This window comes from Ornithorhynchus anatinus, chromosome 14 (assembly GCF_004115215.2).
Source record: "Ornithorhynchus anatinus isolate Pmale09 chromosome 14, mOrnAna1.pri.v4, whole genome shotgun sequence".
NCBI lineage: Eukaryota > Metazoa > Chordata > Mammalia > Monotremata > Ornithorhynchidae > Ornithorhynchus > Ornithorhynchus anatinus.
Window position 1 is genome coordinate 29465686 of NC_041741.1, and position 13972 is coordinate 29479657.

The 13972-nt window shown below is 37.2% G+C and overlaps 1 protein-coding gene across 7 annotated transcripts in view; it reads left to right on the forward strand.

Annotated features, from left to right (window-relative positions):
- Positions 1-13972, forward strand: part of LRRIQ1 (leucine rich repeats and IQ motif containing 1) — a 165697-nt gene that overhangs the window by 113580 nt on the left and 38145 nt on the right. The gene's annotated exons all lie outside the window — the stretch shown is intronic.

Sequence of the window (13972 nt, forward strand, 5' to 3'; positions counted from 1 at the left end):
CAGTTGCTGAAAGTTCTGAGTCATTTGAAGTGAACATAGATGCATACTATATCCAAGGTACTTATAATCTACAAAAATATATCATAAGCATGCTAGGTTTAGACACTTCAATAGGAACTGTAAATGTGATTTCAAATTATATGAATATTTTAATGTAGAGATTGTACAGCAATTTGAAATGTCAACAATATTTAGGAGTTTTTTCCATCAGCAGTTATCAGTGGTATTTATTGAGCATTTACTGTGTGCAGAGTACTGTACTAGGCTCTTAGGAAAGTAGAATACAACAGAGTTGGGAGACAAGTTCTCTGTTCACAACATTCCAGAACTGGAGATATTATATGAACCTGTAAGATAGTCATTTTTAATAGAGATCTGTAACTCTACATAGGGCTTTACCACAGGTAATTTATTAAAGGGAAACATTTCTATGAAAAACATATATCTGGAGTACAATTTCAGCCAGAAATTGCACACTTGCCAAAATCAGTGTTAAAATGTTATTACTGGGCTTGTGTGGTATAATTTGAAATTTAGTTAGTATGCTTTCCATTTGTATTATTTTCTAAAATTGAAAAAAGAATGAGTTTCCTTGTAGCTATAGTGATATCACTTTCAGAAAATTTGTACAGAAATAAAATGTTAATAAAAAATATTGCAACAATAATGATATTTGAAAGACTTTCAAATCTTTCATTTTTACTGAAAGTGAATAGAGTTATTGAATTTAAGTACAAATCAATGGCATCATTTGGTTTTGTTTCAGAATGCCACCTTTTAACTTTGAATAGAAACGAAAAAGATAGGAAAAGTGATGTATATCCATATCGACATCCATGACTGCAGCGGGATATACCTATGGTTAAATGAATATTTTCAAGTGTGATCTCAGTTTATTAAGAAAGAATCGTATGCTGATCAATTACTATTCAAATTTCTATTAAAACAATGTGATATAATGTGATGGCAATAAATTTTTAAACAAAATTTGAGAGTTCTCTAATATTTAGAGTTTTCCCTTCTTGTCGCTTGTTAATTGAGCAAGCTATGTTTACTGCATTTGTTACTTACTTCAAATTTATTCAACTTGATTAAACTAAGTATAAATGCCATCTGTTTTAATGAATATGCCTTTCCTGCTGTGCTCTGCCTTAATTTTTATGATGGTGAGATTTCAAAAATATCATAGGTGAATAAATGTATTAAGTTCTTCTAGGAAGATTATTTGTGGCAGAAAATGAACTTCCAAGATAAAAATGTCAGAATTAAGACTAGGCCATATAATATAGGCTCCTGAGAAAAGAGAGGTGATTTAACCTCCAGATGACCTGGCCTCGTTTGCTCAGTTGACAGTTCTAAAAGTGTGCAGAGAATATTCTTGTTTAATACAATTATTTGCCACGAGCCCTGACCTCACGGACTGTCAGGGAGCAGATCTGAATTGGCCCATTCTCTGATATCGTGACATTGCTTCTGTTGCCTCGATTGTGACCCCTGATTGCATGATACCCTTGAGAGTTCTATATAATAAGCGTGACTCCTGGTTCCTAGCCAGGACGGTTGGCCTCCTTGCATAGATTTTGTCAGCGTCTGTTAGTTAATGTTACATATGCTGCAATATTATGTATCCTGTCATGGTACTATATGATTTCTCTATACGTAAATCTCCTTGGAATGTTTTGCAGTTGTATCTCATGAGTAAGTGTAGTGTTTGAGGAACTTTTTTGGTCTATAGGAAGAGTCCCAAACTGAAGTTTTTTCGGTTTTTAAAAATTAAAAACAGTAAAAAAAAAAACTATAGGCAAGTATTTCACTTTTATACATTTCAGTTATTTGATGAGAATTATTTGACTATTGATTTGATTTGATTATTAAACAATAGGACCAGATATAAAACATGGACATAAAACACATATATTGGGTCTAATCAGAATTATGTCAGAGAGGCAGAAACTATTTCAGGGATTTTTTTTCCTTTATCCTCAACGCATTTAGAAATAGGTAGGAGATAGGTGGATATGCTGTGAAGTGAAGTGAAGCCGAAAGGGCAGTTTATCTTAGATTACAAAGCAAATGGAGGTAAAACTCAATGCTCCGACTTCATTATATACTTTCTACATGAGATCATACTGCCTTAATATCCATTCAATTTCATTAAGTCAATGTCATTTACCCAATTACCTGGGAAGTTCGTAGTATATGTATATTGTATGCATGTCTTGTATATGTCCTTCTTATTCAAAACTGATGCCACTGATGGTAAATTTTTACCAACAAGTGAGATTGTGACCCCAAAGGATAATGTGAGAACGTGTTTTCACCAAAATGCTCATACTGTTCCTGATTCTCCTGGCAATTTTGTTGTTTGCACAGCCAGTCACTAGTTTCAGTTTTCCATCTTAGTCGCCTGGTTGAAGCATCTTCTAAAAAGAGCTATTTATTTTATAAGAGCAGCATACCCAAAGAGTCACAGATGTCTTTTAGTATTCAGCTGTAGTGTCATAGTGCCGTGGTGTTGTATCCACTGTGTATGTGTGTGTGTGTCACTGCATTCTTAGAATGTGTTCTCTGTTTCCCTGATTTTATCCACCTCGCTTCAGCTCCCTACTTAGCAACGGTTTGAAAATTCTTCTGTCATTCCTTCTCAAAACATTTCTTGCCTGTTATAACTATTGAAGTGAGTATAACTTCACTGCACTGGTTTTGTTCTAGCCCTCATTGTCGGAAATACGATTTTGCCATTTGAAGATGTGAATGGAGCCTAAGAGACTAATGGAATTGCTCAAGCAGAACATCTCTGGCAAGGCCAGCTCTCACAATCCTAGAAAAAGTTGTACAAATACCATAATTCGGAGACCTTTGGTTGGGTCTGAGGCCTGAGGCCACATTTTTGCCATACCCTTTCTGGCAGTCTCCAAGAGGAAATGCTGGTCTTTTCATTCTATTTTCCACTTTAACTATCAAAGAATCATTGAACAAAGTAGTTCCAGATAGAGAATTCTGGGACAGCATTCCATTTCATATGCCCACTAAATATATGCCTACTTAGTATAGCGCCTGGCATATAGTAAACACTTAACAAATACCATCATTTTAATGATCTGCCTAAGCTGATGCAGGTTACTAGAGTTTCACAGTTTTCTTCCAGCTTATCTACAGTCTATAGTTCTGAGCAAATTACAAAGTAATTGACAACCATCTGCCTCTCTTGTTTTGTGTATGCCTCCAGTGTGCAGTAATTTGCATATAGTAATTATTAAGTGACTTTGTCTATGTACGATTGAATGAATGACTGAATTTTGATAATGCTTTCGGCTTATTGATTGGGAAGTTTTGCACAGGATTGGAAACAGACAATGTCAGATCCCTATTACACCATTAGATATTGAATAACTACTTAATTAGTAAAGCCCAGAGTCAAGGACCTCTAATAATAACTGTTGTACTTTTTAAGGGTTTATTATGTGTCAAGTACTGTTTTAAGCACAGGGGAAGATACAAGATAATCAGGTCAGACACAATCCCTGTCCCACTGTGTTCTTATTCTAAGGAGCAGGGAGAACAGGCACTGAATCCTCATTTTATAGATATGGTAACTGAAGCCTAGAGAAATTAAGTGACTTGCCCAAGGGGACAGCAGGCACGTGGTGGAGCCGGGATTAGAACCCAGGCCCTCTGATTCCCAGGCTCATGCTCTTCTTAATAGACAATGCTGCTCCCCTAACACTATCAAAAGATTAGGATTACATTTTAAGCCTTATTTCTGAACTCTCATGGACCTGAGACATTTGACCACTTTAACTGTCTGAACAGGACTATTAAATGCAATATTCAAAGCTGTATTTATTATACCATTTGTTCATGGATTTGGGTGCAGTTAGAGCATTATTGTGAACAGTTTTGTAACAAGTACACTTTCTGTCTGTATATTTAAAACTTTTTTTTTGAAATTTTTCAGTTTATATTGTCATCAGTTACTTAATAAATACTTCTGCCATCATGATTTGTGTGTAGCGATAGAGAACCATAGTATATCTTCCTAGCCAATTCTTGGTATGAGGTTGGTGACCCAGCAGCAATAACAATTTATTAAGCACTTACCTATGAGCTAAGCATTGTGGTAGATACAAATTAATCTGATTAGGCACATGGGGTCACACTCTAGCCTATTCCCATTTCACATATGAGAAAAAAGAGGCCCAGAAAGATTAAATACCTTGATCAAGGTCTCAGAGCAGGCCAGTGGCAGATTAGAATTTAGTTCTCCTGACTTGCAGCCCAGTGGTCTTTTCAGTAGGCCACATTGCATCTCAATGGACCTAGAAAGTTTGTTTCTGCATTCACATGCTTTCTATTATTTTTTAATCTCTTTTGGGAACTGTAAACATATCATTTTTTATGGTCTTTGTTAAGCCCTCACTATTTGCCAGGCACTGTTTTAAGCACTGGAGTAGTTACAAGTAAATCAGGTTGGACACAGTCCGTGGTCCACATGGGGCTCACACTCTTAATCCCCATTTTATAGATGAGGTAACCAAGGCACAGAGAAGTGAAGTGATTTGCCCACTCACCCAGCAGTCAATTGATGGAGTGAGAATTAGAACCCATATCTTTCTGACTCTGAGGCCCCTGCTCTCTCAACTAGGCCATGCTGTTTCCTGAGGCCTTTAAAAGGCTTTAGATACCATCATGGCAGATTAAGGCTAGCTTTAGGGGTAATCTGAAAACAACAGAGGAGTGCTTCTCCATCACCAGGAAGTCTGCTTAGGTCAGGTTTTGGATCCAAAGAGACTACTTCTGGACTGTTTCTGCAGGACCTAAACAGTGTAATCCGACTTTGCAGAACACGCTCATGTCCCTAGGAGTCAAATCTCTTATCTTCCTAGGTGCCTCTGATGAACATATAATTGCACTTGGATTTATGCTCTTTATTCACCCCTCCTCCAGCTCCACAGCACTTATGTACCTATCTGTAATTTATTCATTTATATTAATGTTTCCTCCTCTAGGCTGTAAGCTCATTGTGGCAGAGATCGTATCTACCTATTCTGTTATATTGTACTCTCTCAAGCAGTTAGTACATAGCTTTGTACATAGTAAACACTCAATAAATACTTTTGATTGATTGATTGTTTCCATGAACTCATTTAGTTTAGTGTGTGCCCACAGGGCAGTTTGTCCAAAAGAATTGTCTAACATCTACCGGAGGCTTTACAGTTGGAATGTAAGGACCCAAGTGTCTTCGTTCCTCTGGAAATCCTTGCATACTTCACATATGATGATGTAGCTTGACAGGCCTTGTCAATGAATCAATCAATCATATTTATTGATAGTTTACACTGGGAAGCACTGTACTGAGCACTTGAAAGAGGACCAAGAAGGCTAGTCAATAGTATCACTGCTCTCAAAGAGTTGCAATCTAGGAGGGGAGATGGATATTATGTATATAGATCTATAATTCAATTTATTTATATTGATGCTATTGATACCTATTTACTTGTTTTGATGCCTGTCTTCCCCCTTCCAGACTGTGAGCCCGTTGTGGGCAGGGATTGTCTGTATTTGTTACTGAATTATACTTGCCAAGAGCTTAGTACAGTGCTCTGCACACAGTAATCGTTCAATAAATGCAATTGAATTAATGAATGAATGAAATCACAAGGAGGGGTGAAGCACTATAATCAATCAATTAATGGAATTAATTGAAGGCATACCTTATGCAGAGTGCAATACTAAGCACTTGGGAGAGTAAAGTACAACAGAATTAGTGGTTACGGTCCTTGCCCTTATTTAGCTTACAGTCTACTGGGAGTTTACAGTTTAATTCAAAGATATGTACATAAACAATTCAAAGAAGGTGGGAGGGTGAGAGAGAGAATATCCAAGTCCTAGGCTATGTGGAGTGCTGAAGTTGCAGTAGCAGGGGAAATGAACTGTGGATATGAGAGATTGATCAGTGAAGGTCTCCTGGAGGGAGTGTGATTTATATTGTTGTCCCTAACAATAGAGGTGGAGTTGCATTTTCCTGGTAAAGTGTGCACGTGAAATTGGCTGTCCTATAATTGTCCTTCCCACTGCCCCCAGGCAATAACACAGAAATTGATTATGGATGGATATTGTGAATGAACCAAAAATAGCAGGAAGAAGGAAGCACACTTGGATAAAGGTGGAAAAATCAAATAGGTAGAAAGGTGAAAATTTATTAGGTGAGAATCAAGATAAGAGGAATGAATTGAGTGAGTGATGGTACCAAAGAAGAATAGAAATGATCTCTTATTCCCTGTTTCTTTCTCCCTTCATTTTACACCAGATCTTCCTAGCTAAAACTAGTGTGGATAGGTGTTTACATTGATTGATCAAACTTGGATTTGCATTTTTTTTACCATGAACCTTTGAATAATAAAAACATGCAGAACTAAACTGAAGCATTTATTTGAACATAATAATTTTTTATGGATAGCTAGGTCATCTTCTCATGCCAGGGTGAAGTCGCACCTTTCTGGGTCAGGGTTTGCAAGTTAGAAAACTTCGGATTTCTTTTTTCATACGTTACTTGTTAGGCCCTTTCTATGTGTCAAACACTGTTCTAAGCACTGGCATAAGTACAGGCCAATTAGGTTGAACAAGTCCTTGTCCCGTATGGGCCTCACAATCTAAGAAAGAAGGAGAACAGATATTGAATCCCCATTTTATAGTTGAGGAAACTGAGGCACAGAGAAATCAAGTGACTTGCCCAAGGTCACACAGACAGCAATTGGCAGAAGCAGGATTAGAAAGCAGTGTTCTTTCCACTAAGCCACACTGCTTCCCTGGAAAGTGTTCATGGGAAAGTAATCAAGTTTATGAGCTTGTTGAAGATAGAACGGAATAAAAAATTTAGAAACAAAAACCTCAACATGAAATCACTTAGAGAAAGGAGAATGATAGGATGACTTTAAGGCAAAGCAGCTACCTTGGGCTTCATGCTTTAGTGGGGGCAAGGGGGAGTCATGCTTAAGGGTGAGAAATGGGGACAAGTAAGAGGTTTTCCAATCAATCAATCTTATTTATTGGGCGGTTATTGTGTGCATAGCACTTTACTGGCCTCTTGGGAGAGTACAATATAACAGACTTTCCCTGACTTTCCCATCACTTTAGATGGCATGACAATCCTTCCTGTCTCACAAGCCTGTAACCTTGGTGTTATCCTTGACTCCTCTCTCTCATTCAGCCTACTTATTAAATCCATCACTAAATCTTGTCAGTCCCACCTTCACAACATTGCTAAAATCCACCCTTTCCTTTCCATCCAAACTGCAAACACATTCATCCTATCCCTCCTGGATGACTGCATCAGCCTCCTAGCTGACCTCCCAGCCTCCTGCCTCTCCCCATTCCAACCCATACTTCACGCTGCTGTCTGGATCATTTTTCTTCAGAAACTTTCAGAACGTATTTTCCCACTCTTCAAAATACTCCAGTGTTGCCCATCCACCTCGACATCAAACAAAAACTCCTCACCACTGGCTTTAAAGCACTCCACAGCCTTGCCCCCTCCAACCTCACTTCACTACCCTCCTACTACAACCCAGCCTGCACACTTCACCCCTCTAATGCTAACCTTCTCACTGAGCCACGATCTCATCTATCTCACCTCCAACTCCTTGTCCACGACCTCCCACTGGCCTGAAAGGTCTTCCCTCCTCAAATCCAACAGACTCTCCCCTGCTTCAAAGCCTTATTAAAGGCACATCTGCTCCAAGAGGACTTCCCGGTCTAAGCCCTCCTTTTCTTTTCTTCGACTCCCTTCTGCTTCACCCTGATTTCCTCCCTTAGTTCTTCCCCTCTCTCCGCCCCGTATCACTTATGTACATATCTGTAATTTATTTATTTGTATTAATATCTGTCTCCCCCACTCTAGACTGTGAACTTGTTGTGGGCAGGGAATGTATCCGTTTATGGTTGCGCTGTACTCTTCCAAGCACTTAGTAAAATGGGGATTAAGACTATGAGCCCAAGGTGGGACATGGACTTTGTCCCATTAAGGGAATCACAGTCTTAACACCAGTGCTTAGTAAAGTTAAGTGACTCTCCCAAGGCGGCACAGCAGGCAAGTGGTGGAGCCGGAATTAGAACCCAGGTCCTTCTGACTCCCAAGCCCATGCTAACTCCACTAGGCCACACTGCTTCCCAAGTTCCACGGCTATTGCAGTCTATCAAAGTACTTGCTGGCCTTTTTGATAAGTTCTTTTTTTTATCTATATATCTTCAGAGCCAGTAGATCTGCCATTGTGATTCCACAGTAGAAGGCAAATGTTAGCTGGAAAATTCACCCTAATTATTATTATTATTTGACATCAGTAGTATCATTACTGTTATTATTATTAATAATAATTGTGGTATTTGCCAAGTGCTTACTATGTTCTGAACGCACTCCTGCTTTGCTATGGTGGTAATAGTAAGAGACAGTTATGGGTTATCCTCTACTCTGATTAGGACAGCCATAAGTCAATGTAAAATTCAGTACTAACTTGCAAATGGAAGTAATTGCAAATAAACTCGACTAAGTATAAGCATCGTGGAGATCAGAAGGTACTCTAAACAAAATGCAATTTGAACTATGTGTAGTATTGAAAGAATGGAAAAATAAGGAATATATTTATACATCTGTATATATGAGTCTGTTTCTTTTTCCATTTGGTTGGGTGTGTTGGTATGAAGAGAAAGCTTATAAACTTAATTAAGAGTCTTTTTATGGCATATGAAAAAGATTTAGCCTTGGCATTTTATTCCATCAAAAACATGGAAACAATACATTCTTAATATTAATTATGGAGGGCTTAAAAAGAAAGAGGCTTTGCTTTGAAAATATCTTATACCAAGGATATTGAAATAGGCTTAATGCCAACATTTTAGTCTAGTGTGATATAGTACTACTTCCTACAAAGAGGAGAATAATTTGGCTGCAACATACTTGATTCCTTGAACTTTAGAGAGTAGGCATTTCAGCAAGCCAGAAGAAAGGAAAAGGAAAGTGACCTCTGAATTCATAGGCACAGAAAAGAGTTAAATTTGATATTGCAGAGAGCTCAAAAAGGAAAATGCTGTGTTGGCACTGAAAGGATAATGGTTTATATGAAAATAGACCCTGAAAGAAGTTGGAAGATTGCAAAAGGTAATAAGAATGCTTCAAGAGTGTTAGCTGTGTCATCAAAATCGGTTTCAGAGCTGAAGGCCAGTGTTAGCTGGGTCATTCACCATAGTCATTATTATAATAATTATTATTATTATTATTAATTGAGGTATTTTTCAAGTGCTTATCATATTCCAAGCACTGTACTAGGTACTGGGGTAGATAAAAGATAATCAGGTCTTACATGGGGCTCACAGTTTAAGTAAGAGGGAAAGCAGGGATTGAATACGTATTTTGTAGATGAGGGAACTGAGGCCCAGGGAAGTTATCTTGCTCAAGACCACATAGCAGACAAGTGGCAGAGCCAGAATTAGAACCCAGGTTTTCTTGCTCCCAGGCTTTGCTTACCTACACTACCAGCCTTTGGGAAATTAAGAGAAATCTAAAGCACTGAAAATCAATATTTGGTCTACCTATCTAGATTCCTCCTAAATGATGATGAATTTTGGTTTTCAGAAGTGGATAAGAGCAACCTCTTTAGGGAGGAAAAATGTGATGGGCAGTTCCAATAATGGAATAATGATCTTGGCAACACTTGAGTTTCATGTGCCAGAAATGTGTGTTCCAAGTTCTGCTTGTACTTCATATCTACCAACTCTGTTGCACTGTACTCTCTCAAGTGCTCCGTGTAGTTCCTGCACACAATAATTACTCAACAAATGCTGTTGTTGATGATGATGATATCTATCATTAGAATTTAAAGCTACACTCCTGATCATGAAAATTTATCAGTGTGTGTTCTGGTCAATGCAACCTAATAGGAATACTGCAGGACTGGAAGACAGGAGACCTGAGTTTGGTCCAAATCTGCTGGTAGCCTACTATGTATGTGATATGTCACTTAGCCTCTGTGAGCCTCAGCTTCCTCATCTTTAAAATGGGGATAAAATAGGTTGTGAGTTTCATGAGGGGAAGAGATTGTGTCCAGTCCCATAACCTTGCATCTACCTCATTGTGTAATAAGTATTACAATTAGTATTAATAAAAGTATCATTACATCTGCTCCATTGCATAGCACATAGTAAGCACTTAATAAATACCTTAATAAGTAAACTAAAGCATTACTGATGATCCCATCATATGGCTTTAAAGATTGCCCCCTGCTGAACTTGCCATTTGTTATCCACAGTGTCCTGATGCTATTTTTTAGTTTCTGCCTCATGGTGTCACAATCATCCTGAAACCTCTTGTTCCAAGGAAACCACCTTAGTTTTGATTGTGGCAAGCCAAGAGGGCCTGTTTTCTGCTGTTGTCTCCCAATTGTTCACTGTTATGCAACAATGTTTGAGGTTTTGAGGTTTTGCTATAGGCTTCCGTTCACTGACGTAAACAAACAACATGCCAATGTGAATAAATCCCATATGTGTAGGTAAAAGATAGGAAGGATTCAAGTTAACACCAAGGGAAAACAGACAGTATATCAATCCAGGATATAGTAAACAGACCCAAAAAATGAGTGAAAGAGGAGAGCCAAAATGTTACTAAGGGGCAAAAATCTAATGAGTTATGGAATGCAGATTAAAGAAGATTTTTGACAAAATTGTTTAGCAGGTGACCTATGAAATGGTAAAAGAATTAGCGCTGAAGAGGCAAAACAAAATAAGTTGAAATATAATGGCTGGATACAGTTTGTAGACTAATTTAATCCTACTTTGATAGCTCGCATAGTTATTGAATCCACAGATGATAGTGAAATATTAAAAGCAAGTCCAGCGTATTGGCACTTAAGATAATGGTAGGTGGGAATTGGTGTTCTATCTGCTATTTAATAACTCTGATTTAAAAATTTCCATAGCCACTGAATTATATTTTATTTTCACAGTTTAAATAGGTACTTATCATTTTGTGTTAAGTATCCTGGTGATTTAAAATTGAAAAAAACCTATTGTGGAAATTTCTATTAAAATATCTATGTAATTATTGCTATTGTTATTTTAGCATTCAGAATAAGTGCAAGAGGCCTCAAGAGGTTATCTACACAAGGCTTCTACATCAGATAAGAGAATATTTATACTAGACAAATCAAACTATCAATTTTTCAAATCTCTATAATGTTCTATTCCAATTTTTAATACCATATTGTCTAGAAGTTTTCCTTTATATCTAACTGAACTTTCTTCAGTTTAGCCCCACTTCCTTTTTAAAGTTAAAAAAATCCTCACAGAACCCTTTATACCCTGGAATACAGTTCAGTCAAATAATCTACTCATGCATATCTGTGTCTAAAAAAGCTTCTTTTCTTTGTTTTTCTTACAAAAATATTGTGGCATCCTGTTTTAAAATTTCATTACTATAATTGAAATGGAATCTTGTGTAACTTTTATTGGCAAATATAATCCTTATACATTACAGATTATAATAGAAATGATGAGTACCTTTTTTTAAACTGCAATTCTTATTCATCTGTGTCCTGTACCACTTAATAATGAATTTAATTCCTGGATCTGAAACCTGGCACATATGTTAAAAGAATGGCATTAATAGTCTTTCTTACATAATAATTAAAAGCCAAACTTATTTATGATTTGTGAGCCAAACATATAAGTACCAATTTGTGAATGTAATTGTTCTTGAAATGTCACATAAATGTTTTAAGTATTAGTAATATGAGTACATAGGACTTAGTTTTTTTGTGAATAATTGATTAAGGTAATTAATATGAAAAATATAGAGGAAAACTGAAACTGGCATTTCACCCATTTCCTTCGAGGTTTATTTCCATTTTTTATTTACTGATATTTACTGTGTCTGACCTGATTAATTTGTATCTACCCCAGCCCTTAGAACAGTGTTTGACACACACTAACCTCTTAATAAATGTAATGATAATGATAATGGCATGAGGTGAATTGAAAGAGAGACAAATTCTGAAGTTATTTCCTAGTCATCTCTCTCAGACTAAAAGTTTGTTATGGTTAGGGGACGTGTCCACTAATTATTTTATATTTTACTCTCCCAAGCACTTACTACAACGCTGTCCGCATAGTAAGCACTCAATAAGTACCACTGATTGATTGATTAGTATACTTTTTTTACATATTACAATCAAACTATATCATATCACCAGCTTTATTTCTTCCTAAATAATTTCACCTCTACCTAACCGTGGGTCAGTGTACCAAAGAATTGCCAGATTTTAGTGGCAAACCATTAAAAAGAGCCTGAAACTTGAGTGTCTTTCTTAATATAATATAATAATGTTGGTATTTGTATGCTATAGGGGCCTCAAAGGGGAAAAATGCGAAGTAAAAAGCACAGAGTCTAACTGAGTGGCCAAAAGAAAACAGATTAAAAAATACCCTTTATAAATGAATATGTTTAATGATCATTAAAATATCCTTGAAGGTTAAATGAAAAGAAAGCGTTTTCTATCCAATTTCTATTCAATTTTTTCATAGTATTTGTTAAGCGCTTCTTTTTCAAATTCCATCAAGTCGTTTCCAATTCATAGTGATTCCATGGACAACCCCTCTTCAGAACGTCCCCTCATCTGTCATAAAGTTGTTCTGGTATGTGCATCCGTAGAGTTTTCTTGGTAAAGATATGGAAGTGATTTATCATTGCCTTCTTCTGTGCCATAAAACCTAAGTCTCTGCCTTTGTCTTTGTTAAACGTTTTGATCACTTGCTCATCAGCCTTTGACTCTTCCCCAGAGCAGGTGAATCAACTTATTCTGACACTTTGGCTTAGACCTTTCCATTATGGCGTAACTCTAAGCTTCAACAGCGTACACAAATTCTCCTGCCATGATAAAGGGTTGATGTACCTTGTATTTACGCCAGCACTTAGAACAGTGCTTGGCACTTAGTAAGCGCTTAACAAATACCACAATTATTTTTCACTGGAGAGGTTAATAGCTTACTCTGGGAAAAACACTGTTCTGGGGTAGATATAAATTAATCATTTTAGAATATGTGCCCAAGGACTCAGATATAGCATTGTGGTTGGAGCGCAATCCAAATCTGTGGATTTGAGTTGGTTTAGAGCCCAGTGCCACATTGTTGCCTTGCTCTGTCAATCTCCCATAGAATAGGCTGGTCTTCTTTTTTTGACTTGCTTTCTTGTCTATAGATATCTTGTTAGTCAGTATGTTGCATAGGCGACAGAATTATGTGACACTGTTTATCCCTGAGTTGCCAATTTACAATTTTAATTGCCTATAGAGCTTCATTCAATAAATACCATTGATTGATTGATAGATAGATTGATAATGCCTGGCTGAGTTGGTGAAGTGAAGCATGCCTTCTTGGATCTGTATCTCCAGGGCCCAGTTACATATATGCAGCCATTTTTAAATGACTGATTCTAGGATTTTATATGTTCTCTGGGAGACTGTCAGAGTGTGACAGCAGTGTGATATTAGGCCACAGGTCCATGAATTTGGAGTCTTCGGAACATTGTCTAACCTGATCTTACTCAAGTGCCTTTACCCCTTAAGTACTTTAACACCCACAGCATTATAGTCTGCCATATATCTTATCTATAATTTATTGTACTGCCTATGACCTCTGCTAAACAGGTAGCTTTTAAAGGACAGGTTCACGTCTACCAGTTGGATTGTCTTGTGGGCGGGGAATGTGTCTGTCATATTACTGTTCACAGTCTCCCAAGTGCTTAGTACAATGTTCTGCATACAGAAACTGATTGGCTGATTGTACTTTCCTAATCATAAAACGCTCTACACTCACTAAATGCTCAATAAATATCTAGGAATGAAAGACTTATTAAGCGGGAGCAGAACCGCTACTCAGCAGTGCTTAATGCATTGGCGAAGGTGAATGGATTTGAGAGGGCCCTGAG